Raw genomic sequence first — 17,476 nt, 5'->3', positions numbered from 1 at the left:
AGCAGCGTGCGGGCACCCGTTGCGCCACATCGGGTTGCGGCCTCGCTAGTGCCCGCACCCGATAGCCCGCGCCCGATAGGCCTCTGGGCCACAGACGAACGGCCCCCCTGTGAACAAAAATGAAAAAAAGAATAATAATAATAAATATAAATAAATAAATAAATAATTAAGTTAATTAATCATGTTTAATTAATCTAATTAATTAGTTAGTTTAAATAAACAGTAATTAGATTAGCTAAACCCAAATTAAACTAATTAGTGTATGACATGCGGGACCCACACGTAGTTGACCCAGTCAACTACACAGTTGACTACTGACGCCAGCATGATGTCATGCTGACGTCATCATTTACTATTATGGATAATGTTGATTTAAATAATTAAATAAATCCTAAAAATTATTTAAATCTTTTAAACTTAATATAAAATAAACCGTAACTCGGATGGAAAAACTTTGTACATGAACGTTGCTCAAAACGACGAGACGAACCCGGATACGCAGCCCGTTCGTCCGCCACGCATCCCTAGCATAGCAAACACGCAACTTTCCCCCTCCGGCTCCTCTGCCCGAAAACACGAAACACCGGGGATACTCCCCAGATGTTTTCCCCCTTCACCGATACCACCTCGTACCGCGTTAGGGCACGCCTAGCATCACGCTTTGTCATGTCATGCATCGTCATGCATTTGTTTGCATTATATTTATTATTTCTTCCCCCTCTTCTCTCGCTAGACATCGAGACCGACGCCGCTGCTACCCAGTACGACTATGGTGTTGGCAACCCCTCTCTCTTGCCAGAGCAACCAGGCAAGCCCCCCCTTGATCACCAGATATCGCCTTAGAGTAGTGTAACATGTTACTACTTTTCGTTATCCTATCCCTATGCATAGCCTGTCCTTGCTACTACTGTTGTTACCTTTACCTGCAATCCTACATGCCTAGTATAGGATGCTAGTTTTCCATCAGTGGCCCTACATTCTTGTCCGTTTGTTGTGCTATACTATCGGGCCGTGATCACTCGGGAGGTGATCACGGGTATATACTTTATACTTTATACATGATACATGTGGTGACTAAAGGCGGGTCGACTTATGGAGCACCCGCGAGTGATTCACGGATTGGGGGCTGAAAGGACGCTTGTCCCGACGGCCCTCTAAGTGGATCTTTGTGGCGAAGTGACAGGGCAGGTAGAGACCACCTAGGAGAGAGGTGGGACTAGCCCTGGTCGGCGTTCGCGGATACTTAACACGCTTAACGAGATCTTGGTATTTGATCTGAGTCTGGCTACTGGCCTATACGCACTAACCATCTACGCGGAGACAGTTATGGGCACTCTACGTCGTGGTATCAGCCGAAGCCTTCGTGACGTCAGCGACTGAGCGGCGCGCACTGGATTGGACTGGAACGCCTGCTAGGCTAGGTTTGCTTCCGGCCGCGTTCGCAACGTGTAGGTGTGCAAAGGGCGATGGGCCAAGACCCCTGCGCCATAGGATTTAGACCGGCGTGCTGACCTCTCTGTTGCGCCTAGGTAGGGCTACGACGTGTTGATCTTCCGAGGCCGGGCATGACCCAGGAAAGTGTGTCCGGCCAAATGGGATCGAGCGTGTTGGGTTATGTGGTGCACCCCTGCAGGGAAGATAATCTATTCGAATAGCCGTGATCTTCGGTAATAGGACGACTTGGAGTTGTACCTTGACCTTATGACAACTAGAACCGGATACTTAATAAAACACACCCTTCCAAGTGCCAGATACAACCGGTGATCGCTCTCTCACAGGGCGACGAGGAGAGGATCGCCGGGTAGGATTATGCTATGCGATGCTACTTGGAGGACTTCAGTCTATTCTCTTCTCCTGCTGTAAGATGGAGGTTACCAGAAGCGTAGTCTTCGACAGGACTAGCTATTCCCCTCTTATTTCGGCATTCTGTTGTTCAGTCCACATATGATACCCCCTTTTCCATTTGATACCAATGCATACAATTGTAGTGTAGCTCCTTGCTTGCGAGTACTTTGGATGAGTACTCACGGTTGCTTTTCTCCCCCTTTTCCCCTTTCCTATACCCGATTGTTGCGACCAGACGTTGGAGCCCAGGAGCCAGACGCCACCGTCGACAATGACTACTACTACTCGGGAGGTGCCTACTACTATGTGCAGCCCGCTGACGACGACCAGGAGTAGTTTAGGTGGATCCCAGGCAGGAGGCTTGCGCCTCTTTCGATCTGTATCTCAGTTTGTGCTAGCCTTCTTAAGGCAAACTTGTTTAACTTATGTCTGTACTCAGATATTGTTGCTTCCGCTGACTCGTCTATAATCGAGCTCTTGTATTCAAGCCCTTGAGGCCCCTGGCTTGTAATATGATGCTTGTATGACTTATTTTATTTGTAGAGTTGTGTTGTGATATCTTCTCGTGAGTCCCTGATCTTGATTGTACACGTTTGCGTGTATGATTAGTGTACGGTCAAATCGGGGGCGTCACATGTATATAGGCATCACGTCTGAGACAAGTAGACCGACTCCTGCCTGCATCTACTACTGCTACTCCACCCATCGACCGCTATCCAGCATGGATCTAGGGTATTAAGTTAATAAAACCAGAGTAATGTGTTAAGCAAGATGACATGATGTAGACAAAGTAAACTCAACTAATATGAATAAAAAAACCCATCGTTTTACCCTTAATGGCAAGAAGGAAGAGCTTAAAGTACATTTTCACGCAGAAGGAATTGAACCTCAAACAGAGGAGATGGCTAGATTTGATCAAGGATTATGACATGAGATTGCATTATCACCCAGGGAAAGCAAATGTTGTAGCAGGTGCCTTGAGCCGTAATAGTTATGTGAACACCCTCATAGCAGGAGGATTACCTCAGGAGTTAGCCGACGATCTCAGAGACCTTTGCTTGGAGATAGTTCCGAGAGGATATGTTGCCACACTGGAGATTTTGTCCATATTGACCTAAAGAATTAGGGAATCCCAGAAGTCAGAAAAGGAAATTGCGGATATAAAGGAAAATATGAGTAAAGGAAAAGCTAAAGGTTTTCATGACGATGAACATGGAACTATATGGTTTGAGGATCCTACCAATGTGCCCAATGACCTAGAGGTCGGGAAGTTAATTCTGCAAGAGGCTCATGATTCACCCTACTCAATACACCCACTCAACACCAAGATGTATCTAGACTTGAAGGAAAAATTTTGGTGGTCAGGTATGAAGAAGGATATGGTCGAGTACGTAGGAGTATGTGATGTTTGTCAGCGAGTAAAGGCAGAACATCAGAAGCCAGCAGGGTTACTCCAACCTTTGCCGATACCCGAGTGGAAATGGGAAAAATTGGGATGGATTTTATCACAGGGTTACCCAGGACTCGTTCAGGTTATGATTCTATCTGGGTAGTGGTTGATCACTTGACCAGGGAAGCTCACTTCATTCCCGTGAAGACCACATATACCAGTTCTAAGTTAGCCAAGATATACATGACCAGGACTATATGTCTATCTGGAGTTCTGAGGAGTATCATGTCAGATAGAGGAACCCAATTTACCTTAAAGTTTTGGAATCAGCTACATGAAACTTTGGGTACAAGGCTGGAGTTCAGTGCGGATTTTCATCTGCGGGTAGATGGACAGACTGAGAGAGTCAATCAGATTCTAGAGGACATTTTGAGAGCTTGCGTGCTAGACTATGGAGCTAGCTGGGATGATAATTTTCCCTGCGCGAATTTCTCATACGACAAAAGTTATCAAACTAGTCTGAAGATGGCCCATTTTGAGGCTCTATACGGAAGGAGATGTTGAACACCATTGTTGTGGGATGGTGTTGGAGACCGAAAACTTTTGGGTCCCAATCTTATCAAAGACTCCAAAGAGAAGGTCAAGTTGATTCGTGCCAGACTCAAGATAGCCCAGACGAGACAGAAGAGTTATGTCGGCAGTAAATGCAAGGAGGTAACATACAAAGTGGGAGACTGAGCATATCTCCATGTGTCTCCACTTCAAGGAATCAAGAGGTTTGCTGTTAAAGGAAAATTAGCACCCAGATACATAGGCCCATACAAAATTCTTGAATGCAGAGGAGAAGTTGCATACAAGCTTGAATTGCCTGAAGGATTGTCAGGAGTTCACCATGTCTTTCACATTTCCTAGATGAAGAAATGCCATGCTGACATGGCCGATATTCCTTTGAGAGACACAATGCCCTAGAGGCCATACAGCTTGACAGTGATCTGATGTATGAGGAGAAACCCGTCAGGATTCTTGAGACTGCGAACAGAGTTACCCGCAGCAAGATCATGAAGTTTTGCAAGGTTCTGTGGAGCCACCACTCCGAGGAGGAAGCCACCTCGAAACAAGAAGAAGACCTCCGTCGAGACCACCCGCACCTATTTGCTAGCCAACCCAAATCTTGAGGGCGAGATTCATATTAAGGTGGTTAGGTTTGTAACATCCTAAATTTTCAATTTGGAATGAACAAAAGGGCCATACTCCTATTGTGAATAGGATTTAAGTTATGAATATTCATGATAAAATTGAACATCCATAACACTCTCACTAAATGTCGCAAGACTAAAAGGATACCACATATGTGTGGCACTGCATTTAGTCACATTGGAGAAAACCGCATGGAGAAATTCCATAATGATGGATTTTAGAGTCATATGATTACGAATCATCGGACACATTTGCTCCATGGAGTTCTATCCGATGTAATCTTCTTTTGTGGTGTGTTTGTTGGGTCCAATGAATTGTGGGTTTCTGATCAGATTATGCATTGAAAGTAATTGAGTCTTTTCTGAACATTATTATGCATGATTGTTATAGCTTTGTATTTCTCTCCGATCTATCTGTTTGGTTTGGCCAACTAGATTGATTTATCTTTAGTGGGAGAGGTGCTTTGTGATGGGTTCAATCTTGCGGTTTCCTCACCTCATGACAGAAGGGGTAGCAGGACACGTATTTGTATTGTTGCCATTAAGGGTAAAACGACGGGGTTCAATCATATTGCTTGGTTTTATTTCGTCTACATTATATCATCATACTTCATCCATTACCCTATTTTTCATGAACATAATTAATAGGAGGCAAGCATAGAAGCACTATCGAAGTGGAGTAATAATAGTAGATGCAAAATCGTTTTGGTCTACTTGTCATGGGCATAATGTGTATATACATGATCATTCTCATGAATAACATCATAACTATGCGCTTTTCTATCAATTGCCCAATAATAATTTGTCTACCCACCGTATGCTATTATTATGAGAGAGAAGCCTCTAGTGAAAACTGAAGGAAATATGCCCTAGAGGCAATAATAAAGTTGTTATTTTATATTTCCTTATTCATGATAAATGTTTATTATTCATGCTAGAATTGTATTGATCGGAAACCTTGATACATGTGTGAATACATAAACAAAACACTGAGTCCCTACATGCTGCAAGACGAGGCTGCCAGAAGCGTAGTCTTCGAAAGGACTAGCTATCCCCCCTTATCCCGGCTTTCTGCAGTTCAGTCCACATATAATAGCCTTATTCCAGTTGATACCAATGCATACATATGTAGTGTAGCTCCTTGCTTGCGAGCACTTTGGATGAGTACTCACGGTTGCTTTCTCCTTCTCTTCCCTCTATCCTTTCTACCTGGTTGTCGCAACCAGATGCTGGAGCCCAGGAGCCAGACGCCACCGTCGACGACGACTCCTACTACACCGGAGGTGCCTACTACTACGTACTGCCCGCTAACGACGACCAGGAGTAGTTAGGAGGATCCCAGGCAGGAGGCCTGCGCCTCTTTCGATCTGTATCCCAGTTTGTGCTAGCCTTCTTAAGGCAAACTTGTTTAACTTATGTCTGTACTCAGATATTGTTGCTTCCGCTGACTCGTCTATGATCGAGCTCTTGTATTCGAGCCCTCAAGGCCCCTGGCTTGTAATATGATGCTTGTATGACTTATTTTATTTGTAGAGTTGTGTTGTGATATCTTCCCGTGAGTCCTTGATCTTGATCGTACACATTTGCGTGCATGATTAGTGTACGGTCAAATCGGGGTGTCACATCCATGTCCCAACAAGGAACAAACTTCAATCTTCACATGCAACTAACAACGCTATAAGAGGGGCTGAGCAAAGCGGTAACATAGCCAAACAACGGTTTGCTAGGGCAAGGTGGGTTAGAGGCTTGGTTCAACAATATAGGAGGCATGATAAGTAAGTGGTAGGTATCGCAGCATAGGCATAGCAAAAGAGCGAGCAACTAGCAAGCAAATATAGAAGTGATTTCGAGGGTATGGTCATCTTGCCTGAAATCCCGCAAGGAAGAAGAACTAGTCTGTGAAGAAGACAAACGGACGTAGTTGAACGGGTCCTCACAAACGCGACGTTACCGGAACCAACCCGAAGAAACAAACACCGGAAAGAAGCACACAACATAGTAAAACATCCACCACATAAACATGGCATGATGCACAATCAAGTATGATGCATGTACGGTTTAAAGAAGCATGGCATGGCAAAATGCACAAAATAATCCTACAAATTAAGTGGAGCTCAATATGCAACGAGATGCATATTGACAAAACACCACATTCCATTATTTAGTTCGATCTTGTTATGTACCCAACAATATTAAATGTTCTTAACATGGCAAGGGGTGAAGCAAATGAAAACTACCTATCTAGGCAAGTTTAAATGAGGCCGGAAGCAACGAACAACAATTCCGGTAAATCCCCGTACGCATATTTTAAGGTTTGGTACTGTTCGGCCCTAAACACAATTTTAAAGTTGTTAAACATGCAAAGTAAGGTCACCATGATAAACTAGGCATAATTCTACCCCATTTACATATAAAGTTTATTAAATTTGGAGCTACGGTTATTTAGTTATGAATTAAATCATTTTAGCATGGCATAGGAGTAAATTAATTCAAACAACAGTTTAAGCATTTTTAACATGGATGAAAGTTGCATATTATTAAACTAGATGAAATTCTAAGAAAATTTCATATATTATGTTTTAATCCGGTGCATGGATGATGAGTTATTAAAGCATGAACATGGAGGGTTTTTCTGTAAAACTGTCAAACTCTGAAAAAAAGACAAAAACACCAGATCTGGAAAAAAACATTACGGGCCAAAACAAGAACTGGCCCGACAGCAACAGGGGCGGGGCTGATCACTTCGGGCCTTGGCCCGGCTCGGTGGGGAGACAGCAGGCTGGTTTGGGAGCTGGGCTTCGCGTGCCGCTGGATGGTAGGCTGGGCCTCGCTGGAAAAGAAACTGTGGGCCGGCTCGGTCAAAACGGAGGGAGTCAACGCGGTCGCATCGAACGACTTGAGGCAGAGGCTTCGTCCTCCTCTTTTCGACAGGAAGAAGGGCAGCGGCGGCACTGAGGACTCCGGCGAGAGGCAGGAGGTCTGGGGATGGGGGATCCATGGCGGAGGCGGCGGGATCCGGCGGTCCTGGGCCGGATCTGACGCGAAACAGCGGCGGAAGCTCCTGCTGCTGCAGTACAGGGAGAGAGAGAGCTACATGAGAGAGAAGAAAATTGAGATAGGGAGGAGAAGGAAACGGAGAGAAACGAGGGCGCGAGGCAGTTCCTGGCGGACGGCTCACCGACGGCGCCGAACGGCAATGGCGAGGAAAAGGCTTCGGGAGGAGCTCCTCTCCTCCTGAATCGGGACGAGGCGCGGGGTTACGGGGGGTGTCATCGACTGCGGGTGGAGGCCAAGACGATCAGGTGCTACAGCGCTGGGGCCTGCTGGTTTCAGTCGCCTGTGATGGACGGGAACGGCGGCGTCCGAGAGCTCGGGGATGAGGCGCTGAAGCTGGAAAGAGGCGGTTGTGGGAACGAGCCGCGATGGTTGGTCGGGCACGGAAACAGAGAAGAGACTGGGGTGGCGGCGGCTAGGATTTGATGGAAGGGACAAACTGCCTAGGATCTAGGGTTGGTCTAGTTTATATAGTGAGTGGGTTAGATTAGGGGCTATCTCGTCCCTCCGATTAAAATCGAACGGTCAGGTTAAATAGGCTAGGGAGTCCAATTAACAAAACGGAGACGTTTTGTAGACGTTTGGGGATGATCCGGATCCAACGGTGGCGACAGTCCGGGTCGGGTTTGGGACAACTTTCGGACGAGCACGTGAGGGGTCGATGCACCGTGCAAGGAGGGGTTTCGGGGCCTGGCGGTGATAGCGGACTGTGCAGACGGACTAGAGAGGAAAGAGAGGGAAAGCCCGGCAACAGTTTTCGAAGACCGAAAACGTCCGACGTGTGCCCGACTATAATGCCGCTATAGTTTAACGTTGGGACGTCAAACGGACTCCAAAAGCGATGAAACTTGACAGGCGGTATATCTACACTATAATAAGACCACACGTCAACTCTCATCCCATTCCGAGAACATTTTTCCGGCCACTTATAAAATACTATCTCGGACATGCCGCGGGTGTGTGCAAGTGTGGTTGGGCTCAGAACGGACAACAGAGAGAACGAGGAGACCGGGACTGATGCAAGCTTTGAAAACATGATGATGCAATGAGGATGATGACATGACAAGATGCAACACGCAAGCAAATGACAAGCCAACAACAGCAAATAAGCGGAGGACACCTGGCACATCGGTCTCGGGGCGCTACATAGGATTTGTCACTCCGAGTATCAGAGAGGTATCTCTGGGCCCTCTCGGTAATGCACATCACAAGAAGCCTTGCAAGCAAAGTGACTAATGATTTAGTTATAGGATGATGTATTATGGAACAAGTAAAGAGACTTGCCGGTAACGAGATTGAACTAGGTATGAAGATACCGACGATCGAATCTCGGGCAAATAACATACCGATGGACAAACGAAATTGTGTATGTTGTCATAACAGTTCGACTGATAAAGATCTTCGTAGAATATGTAGGAGCCAATATGAGCATCTAGCTTCCACTATTGGTTATTGACAGGAGAGGTGTCTTGGTCATGTCTACATAGTTCTCAAACCCGTAGGGTCCACACGCTCAACGTTCGATGACGATTTAGTATTATTTGAGTTATGTGATTTGGTGACCAAATGTTTTTCAGAGTCCCAGATGAGATCACAAACATGACGAGGAGTCTCGAAATGTCCGAGAGGTCAAGATTGATATATAGTACGATGGTATTCGGACACCAGAAGTGTTCCGGAGGGTATTGGGTACTTATCGGGTCACCGGAAGGTGTTTCGGGTACCCTCGGCAATCCTATGGGCCATATGGGCCTTGTGAAGGAACACACGAACCCACAAGAGGCTGGTGCGCCCTATAAGGCTATATGGGGAGGAGAAGGAAAAGGAAAGTGTGGATTAGGATTCCCACTTCCTTCCCACACACCCCCCCTCTTTCCTTCCCCTTCATGCATACATGGAAATGGGGGCGCAAGGCAAGGTAGGGCCCCTAGGGGGCGGCGGCCAACCCTAGGGCGCCCCTGGCTGCCTCTCCTCCCCCTCCCACCTATATATATGTGGGGAGGGGCGCCTAGAACACACAACATCAATTTTTAGCCGTGTGCGGCGCCCCCCTCCATAGTTTACACCCCCCGTCATATTCTCGCGGTGCTTAGGCGAAGCCCTACGCAGATCACTTCACCATAACCGTCACCACGTCGTCGTGTTGACGGAACTCATCTACTTCCTGGACACCTTGCTGGATCAAGAAGGCGAGGGATGTCATCGCACTAAACGTGTGCAGAACCCGGAGGTGCCGTACGTTCGGTGCTTGATCGGTCGGATCTAGACGAAGTTTGACTACATCAACCGCGCTGTCAAACGCTTCCACTTTCGGTCTATGAGGGTACGTAGACACACTCTCCCCCTCTCGTTGCTATGCATCTCCTAGATAGATCTTGTGTGAGCGTAGGAAATTTTTTGAAATTGCATGCTACGTTTCCCAACAGTGGCATCTAAGCCAGGTCTATGCGTAGATGATATGCACGAGTAGAACAAAAAAAATTGTGGGCGATGATCGTCATACTTCTTACCACCAATGTCTTATTTTGATTCGGCGGTATTGTTGGATGAAGCGTCCCGGACCAACCTTACATGACCACGTTCATGATACCGGTTCCACAGACAAACATGCAACTAGTTTTGCATAAAGGTGGTTGGCGGGTGTCTGTTTCTCCTACTTTAGTTGGATCGAAATTGACTGCGGCCGGTCCTTGTTGAAGGTTAAAACAAAAAAATTGATAAATCACCGTTGTGGTTTTGATGCGTAGGTAAGAATGGTTCTTGCTAGAAGCCCATAACAGCCATGCAAAACTTGCAACAACAAAGTGGAGGACGTCTAACTTGTTTTTGCAGGGCTTGTTGTGATGTGATATGGTCAAGACATGATGTGATATACGTTATTGTATGATATGATCATGTTTTGTAAAATTTACTGGCAACTGGCAGGAGCCTTATGGTTGTCTCTTTATTGTATGAAATGCAAACGCCATGTAATTGCTTTACTTTATCACTATGCCTTCGCGATAGTTGTAGAAGCAATAGTTGGCGAGACGACCACGACGCTACGATGGAGATCAAGGTCTTGAGCCGGTGATGATGGAGATCATGACGATGCTTTGGAGATGGAGATCAAAAGCACAAGATGATGATGGCCATATCATGTCACATATTTTGATTGCATGTGATGTCTATCTTTTATGCATCTTATTTTGCTTAGTACGGCGGTAGAATTATAAGATGATCCCTTAACTAAAATTTCAAGGTATAAGGGTTCTCCCTGAGTATGCACCGTTGCGACAGTTCTTCGTTTCGAGACACCATGTGATGATCGGGTTTGATAGACTCTATGTTCACATACAACGGGTGCAAGACGGTTTTGCACATGCAGAATACTCAGGTTAAACTTGACGAGCCTGGCATGTACAGACATGGCCTCCAAACACTGGAGACCGAAAGGTCGAACATGAATCATATACTAGATATGATCAACATAGAGATGTCACCATGGATGACTACTCCATCTCACGTGATGATCGAACATGGTTTAGTTGATTTGGATCATGTATCACTTAGATAACTTGAGGGATGTTTATTTAAGTGGGAGTTCATTAGTAATTTGATTAACTAAACCTAATTTATCATGAACTTAGTCTTATAGTTTTGCATATCTGTGTTGTAGATCAATAGCTTGCAATATAGCTCCCTTATTTTTTGATATGTTCCTAGAGAAAAATAAGTTGAAAGATGATAGTAGCAATGATGCGGACTGGGTCCATGATCTCAGGATTATCCTCATTGATGCACAGAAGAATTATGTCTTTGATGCACCGCTAGGGGACAGACCTATTGCGGGAGCAGATGCAAACGCTATGAACATTTGGCATGCTCGATATGATGACTACTTGCTAGTTTAGTGCGCCATGCTTTATGGCTTAGAATCGGGACTTCAAAAATGTTTTGAACGCCACGGAGCATATGAGATGTTCCACGAGATGAAATTGGTATTTCAGACTCATGCCTATGTTGAGAGGTATGAGACCTCTGACAAGTACTTTGCCTACAAGATGGAGGAGAATAGCTCAGCTAATGAGCATGTGCTCAGAATGTCTGGGCACTACAATCGCTTGAATCAAGTGGGAGTTAATCTTCTAGATAAGATAGTGATTGACAGAGTTCTCTAGTCACTATCACCAAGCTACTAGAACTTTGTGATGAACTATAATATGCAAGGGATGACAAAAACGATTCCCGAGCTCTTCGCAATGCTGAAATCAGCGAAGGTAGAAATCAAGAAAGAGCATCAAATGTTGATGGTTAACAAGACCACTAGTTTTAAGAAAAAGGGCAAAAGGGAAAGAAAGGGAACTTCAAGAAGAATGGCAAACAAGTTGCCTCTCCCACGAAGAAACCCAAAGCTAGACCCAAGCCTGAAACTGAGTGCTTCTACTACAAAGGAAATGGTCACTGGAAGCGGAACTGTCCCCAAATACTTGGCAGATAAGAAGGATGGCAAAGTGAACAATAGTATATTTGATATACATGTTATTGATGTGTACTTTAATAGTGTTCATAGTATCCCCTGGGTATCCGATATCGGTTCAGTTGCTAAGGTTAGTAACTTGAAGCAGGAGTTGCAAAATGAACAAATACTAGTTAAGGGCGAGGTGACGATGTGTATTCGAATTGATTCCAAGGTTGATAAGATCACCATCGCACACTCCCTCTACCTTCAGGATTAGTGTTGGACCTAAATAAATATTATTTGGTGTTTGTGTTGTGCATGAATATTATTGGATCATGTTTATTGCAATATGGTTATTCATTTAAGTCAAAGAATAATTGTTGTTCTGCTTACGTGAATAAAACCTTCTATGGTCTTACACTCAATGTAAATGGTTTATTGAATCTCGATCGTAGTGATACACATATTCATAATATTGATGCCAAACGATGCAAATTTGATAATGATAGTGCAACATACTTGTAGCACTACCGTTTAGGTCATATTGGTGTAAAGTGCATGAAGAAACTCCATGCAAATGGGCTTTTCGAATCACTTGATTATGAATCATTTGATACTTGCGAACCATGCCTCATGGGAAAGATGACTAAAACTCTATTCTCCGGAACAATAGAGCGAGCTAATGACTTATTGGAAATAATACATACCGATGTATGCGGTCCGATGAGTGTTGAAGCACGCGGCGGGTATCGTTATTTTCTGACCTTCACAGATGATTTGAGTAGGTATGGGTATATCTACTTCATGAAACACAAGTCTGAAACATTTGAGAAGTTCAAAGAATTTCAGAGTGAAGTGGCGAATCATCGTAACAAGAAAATAAAGTTTCTACGATCTGATCGCGAAGGCGAATATTCGAGTTACGAGTTAGGCCTTCATATAAAACATTGTGGAATAGATTCACAACTCACGCCACGTGGAACAGCATAGCGTAATGGTGTGTCCGAACGTCGTAACTGTACTTTATTAGATATGGTGCGATGTATGATGTCTCTTACCGATTTACCACTATCGTTTTGGGGTTATGCATTAGAGACAGCTGCATTCACATTAAATAGGGCGCCGTCTAAATCCGTTGAGACGACACCGTGTGAACTATGGTTTGGCAAGAAACCTAAGTTGTCATTTCTTAAAAGTTTGGGGTTGCGACACTTATGTCAAAAGGCTTCAGCCTGATAAGCTCGAACCCAAATCGGAGAAGTGCGTCTTCATAGGATACCCTAAGGAAACAATTGGGTACACCTTCTACCACAGATCTGAAGGCAAGATCTTTGTTACTAAGAATGGATCCTTTCTAGAGAAGGAATTTCTCTCGAAAGAAGTGAGTGGGAGGAAAGTAGAACTTGATGAGGTAATTGTACATTCTCTCAAATTGGATAGTAGCACAACAGAGAAAACCGTTCCCGTGATGCCTACACCAACTAGAGAGGAAGCTAATGATGATGATCATGAAACTTCAGATCAAGTTACTACTGGCCCTCGTAGGTAGAACAGAGCACATTCCGCACCAGAGAGGTACGGTAATCCTGTCCTAAAAGTCATGTTACTAGACCATGACGAACCTACGAACTATGAAGAAGCTATGATGAGCCCAGATTTCGACAGATGGCTTGAGGCCATGAAATCTGAGATAGGATCCATTTATGAGAACAAAGTGTGGACTTTGGTGAACTTGCCCGATGATCGGCAAGCCATAGAGAATAAAAGGATCTTCAAGAGGAAGACTGACCCTGATGGTAATGTTACTGTCTACAAAGCTCGACTTGTCACAAAAGTGTTTTTGACAAGTTCAAGGAGTTGACTACGATGAGACTTTCTCACCCGTAGCGATGCTTAAGTCTGTCCGAATCATGTTAGCAATTGCCACATTTTATGATTATGAAATCTGGCAAATGGATATCAAAAATGCATTCCTTAATGGATTTCTTAAACAAGAGTTGTATATGATGCAACCAGAAGATTTTGTCGATCCTAAAGGTGCTAACAAAGTGTGCAAGCTCCAACGATCCATCTATGGACTGGTGCAAGCATCTATGAGTTGGAATATATGCTTTGATGAGGTGATCAAAGCATATGGTTTTATATAGACTTTCGGAGAAGCCTGTATTTACAAGAAAGTGAGTGGGAGCTCTGTAGCATTTCTAATATTATATGTGGATGACATATTATTAATTGGAAATGATATAGAATTTCTGGATAGCATAAAAGGATACTTGAACAAGAATTTTTCAATGAAAGACCTCGGTGAAGCTGCTTATATATTAGGCATCAAGATCTATAGAGATAGATCAAGACGCTTGATAGGACTTTCACAAAACACATACCTTGATAAAGTTTTGAAGAAGCTCAAAATGGATCAGTCAAAAAAAAGGGTTCTTGCCTGTGTTACAAGGTGTGAAGTTGAGTTAGACTCAAAAACCCGACCACGGCAGAATATAGAGAGAGAATGAAAGTCATTCCCTATGCCTCAGTCATAGGTTCTATAAAGTATGCCATGCTGTGTACCAGATCTGTTGTGTACCTTGCCATGAGTTTGGCAAGGGGCACAATGGTGAGCCAGGATTAGATCAATAGACAGCGGTCAAGATTATCCTTAGTTACCTAAGAGGACTAAGGAAATGTTTCTCGGTTATGGAGGTGATAAAGAGTTCGTCGTAAAGGGTTACGTCGATGCAAGCTTTAACACCGATTCAGATGAATCCGAGTCTCAATCTGGATAAATATTGAAAGTGGGAGCAATTAGCTAGAATAGCTCCATGCAGAGCATTGTAGACATAGAAATTTGTAAAATACATACGGATCTGAATGTGACAGACCCGTTGACTAAACCTCTCTCATAAGCAAAACATGATCACACCTTGGTGCTTCTTGGGTATTAATCACATGGCAATGTGAACTAGATTATTTGACTCTAGTAAACTCTTTGGGGTATTGGTCACATGGCGATGTGAACTATGGGTGTTTATCACATGACGATGTGAACTAGATTATTGACTCTAGTGCAAGTGGGAGACTGAAGGAAATATGCCCTAGAGGCAATAATAAAGTTGTTATTTTATGTTTCCTTATTCATGATAAATGTTTATTATTCATGCCAGAATTGTATTGATCGAAAACATTGATACATGTGTGAATACATAGACAAAACACTGAGTCCCTAGTGAGCCTCTACTTGACTAGCTCGTTGATCAAAGATGGTTAAGGTTTCCTAATCATGGACATGAGTTGTCATTTGATAACGGGATCACACCATTAGGAGAATGATGTGATGGACAAGACCAATCTGTTAGCTTAGCATATTGATCGTTCAGTTTTATTGCTATTGCTTTCTTCATGTCAAATACATATTCCTTCGACTATGAGATTATGCAATTCCTGGATACCGGAGGAATACCTTGTGTGCTATCAAACATCACAACGTAACTGGGTGATTATAAAGATGCTCTAAGGTATCTCCGAAGGTGTTTGTGGGTTGGCATAGATCGAGATTAGGATTTGTCACTCCGGGTATCGGAGAGGTATCTCTGAGCCCTCTCGGTAATGCACATCATAAGAAGCCTTGCAAGAAAAGTGACTAATGAGTTAGTTACAGGATGATGTATTAAAACGAGTAAAGAGACTTGCTGGTAACGTTATTGAACTAGTATGGAGATACCGACGATCGAATCTTGGGCAAGTAACATACCGATGGACAAAGGGAATTGTGTATGTTGTCCTAACGGTTCGACCGATAAAGATCTTCGTAGAATATGTAGGAGCCAATATGAGCATCCAGGTTCCGCTATTGGTTATTGCCTAGAGAGGTGTCTTGGTCATGTCTACATAGTTCTCAAACCCGTAGGGTCCGCACGCTTAACGTTCGATGGCGATTTAGTATTATATGAGTTATGTGATTTGGTGATCAAATGTTGTTTGGAGTCACGGATGAGATCACAGACATGACGAGGAGTCTCAAAATGGTCGAGAGGTAAAGATTGATATATAGGACGATGGTATTCAAACACTGGAAGTGTTTCGGAGGGTATCGGGTCACCGGAAGGTGTTTCGGGTACCCCCGACAATCCTATGGGCCATAAGGGCCTTGTGAAGGAACACACCAGCCCACAAGGGGCTGGTGCGCCATATAAGGCTATAGGGGGGAGAAGGAAAGGGGAGAAGGGAAGGAAAGTGTGGATTAGGATTCCCACTTCCTTCCCTCACCCCCCCCCCCCCCCTTTCCTTCCCCTTCATGCATACATGGAAAGGGGGGCGCGGGGCAAGGCAGGGCCCCTAGGGGGCGGCGGCCAACCCTAGGGCGCCCTTGGATGCCTCCCCTCCCCCTCCCACCTATATATATGTGGGGAGAGGGCACCTAGAACAAATAACATCAATTGTTAGTTGTGCGCGGCGCCCCCTCCACAGTTTACACCCCCGGTCATATTCTCATGGTGCTTAGGCGAAGTCCAGCGCAGATCACTTCACCATCACTGTCATCACGACGTCGTGTTGATGGAACTCATCTACTTCCTCGACACCTTGCTGGATCAAGAAGGCGAGGGACGTCATCGCGCTGAACATGTGCAGAACTCGGAGGTGTCGTACGTTCGGTGCTTGATCGGTCGGATCTAGAAGAAGTTCGACTACATCAACCGCGTTGCCAAACGCTTCCGCTTTCGGTCTACGAGGGTACGTAGACACACTCTCCCCCTCTCGTTGCTATGCATCTCCTAGATAGATCTTGTGTGAGCGTAGGATTTTTTTTGAAATTGCATGCTACGTTTCCCAACAAAAACTATGGCCCCCGGTCTACTTTTATCATATTACAAAAATCAAATATACCTTGCTGCAATTTATTTACTTTTATTTTACTTTGCAATTTATCTATCTACCACTACCAGATTTAATCCTTGCAAGTAACAAGTTCAAGCAGATTGACGATTCTCTTGCCAACGTTAGGTGCAAGTATTTGCTCTTGTGTGTGCAGGTGTTGTTTGACTAGGATTTGCTTGGTTCTCCTATTGGTTCGATAACCTTGGTTCTCACTGAGGGAAATACTTATCTGTTACTATATTGCTTCACCTTTCCTCTTTGGGGAAAATCCCAACGCAGTTCACAAGTAGCAGTTCACGCGTGGAAGCTCGTGTGGTGTAGCCTGAGTCCGTCGAGTGATGAGGCATGAGCGGCGAACCAACGATGCAATAGGAGCATAGTTGATTTATCTACAGAAAGTAGTACCCACAGACATCGACATTATTTGTCATAGTAATACATATGGTTGAATGATTAGATAGATAGCACCTGGTTGTAAACGGTGAGACAGTGCCCTCGAGCCGGTTCTTGCGAGGTTTGCAGATTGACAGCCACACGATGGGCTCGTGCGGTGAGACCTCCGGCTGAGGAGGTCCGTGCGGTGAAGATGAGGTCAATGCGAGGAGGTCGACGGTAGACCTCCCACGGAGGAGGTCCACGCATGAAGATTAGGTTGGCGTGAGGAGGCCGACGGTAGACATC

This window comes from Triticum dicoccoides, chromosome 5A (genome assembly GCF_002162155.2).
Source record: "Triticum dicoccoides isolate Atlit2015 ecotype Zavitan chromosome 5A, WEW_v2.0, whole genome shotgun sequence".
Taxonomy (NCBI): domain Eukaryota; kingdom Viridiplantae; phylum Streptophyta; class Magnoliopsida; order Poales; family Poaceae; genus Triticum; species Triticum dicoccoides.
The sequence above is the reverse complement of the archived record's forward strand: the minus strand, read 5'-3'. Positions refer to the sequence as shown.